The sequence below is a fragment of the Penaeus monodon genome, chromosome 30 (genome assembly GCF_015228065.2).
Source record: "Penaeus monodon isolate SGIC_2016 chromosome 30, NSTDA_Pmon_1, whole genome shotgun sequence".
NCBI lineage: Eukaryota > Metazoa > Arthropoda > Malacostraca > Decapoda > Penaeidae > Penaeus > Penaeus monodon.
Genome location: NC_051415.1, coordinates 33,649,142 through 33,649,356, shown reverse-complemented (window position 1 = coordinate 33,649,356; position 215 = coordinate 33,649,142).

The following is a 215-nucleotide window of genomic DNA, read 5'->3' as shown; positions in this document are numbered from 1 at the left end:
CTCTTAGAATCCATTTTTTCATCTCGCTAAACCTTTAAGTAGCTTGCATTTTAGTATCTGCATCTTCGTATCTCGATTGCGCAGCTGAAATACGTTTTAAAGATGCTATTTGTCATTTCTTCTTTCTTTATCTTGTCATCCTTCTCGATATTCTTTCTTGTATTTTGGGGGATATGTCTGCAACTGGATAATACTTGTTATTACTTCACGCTTTA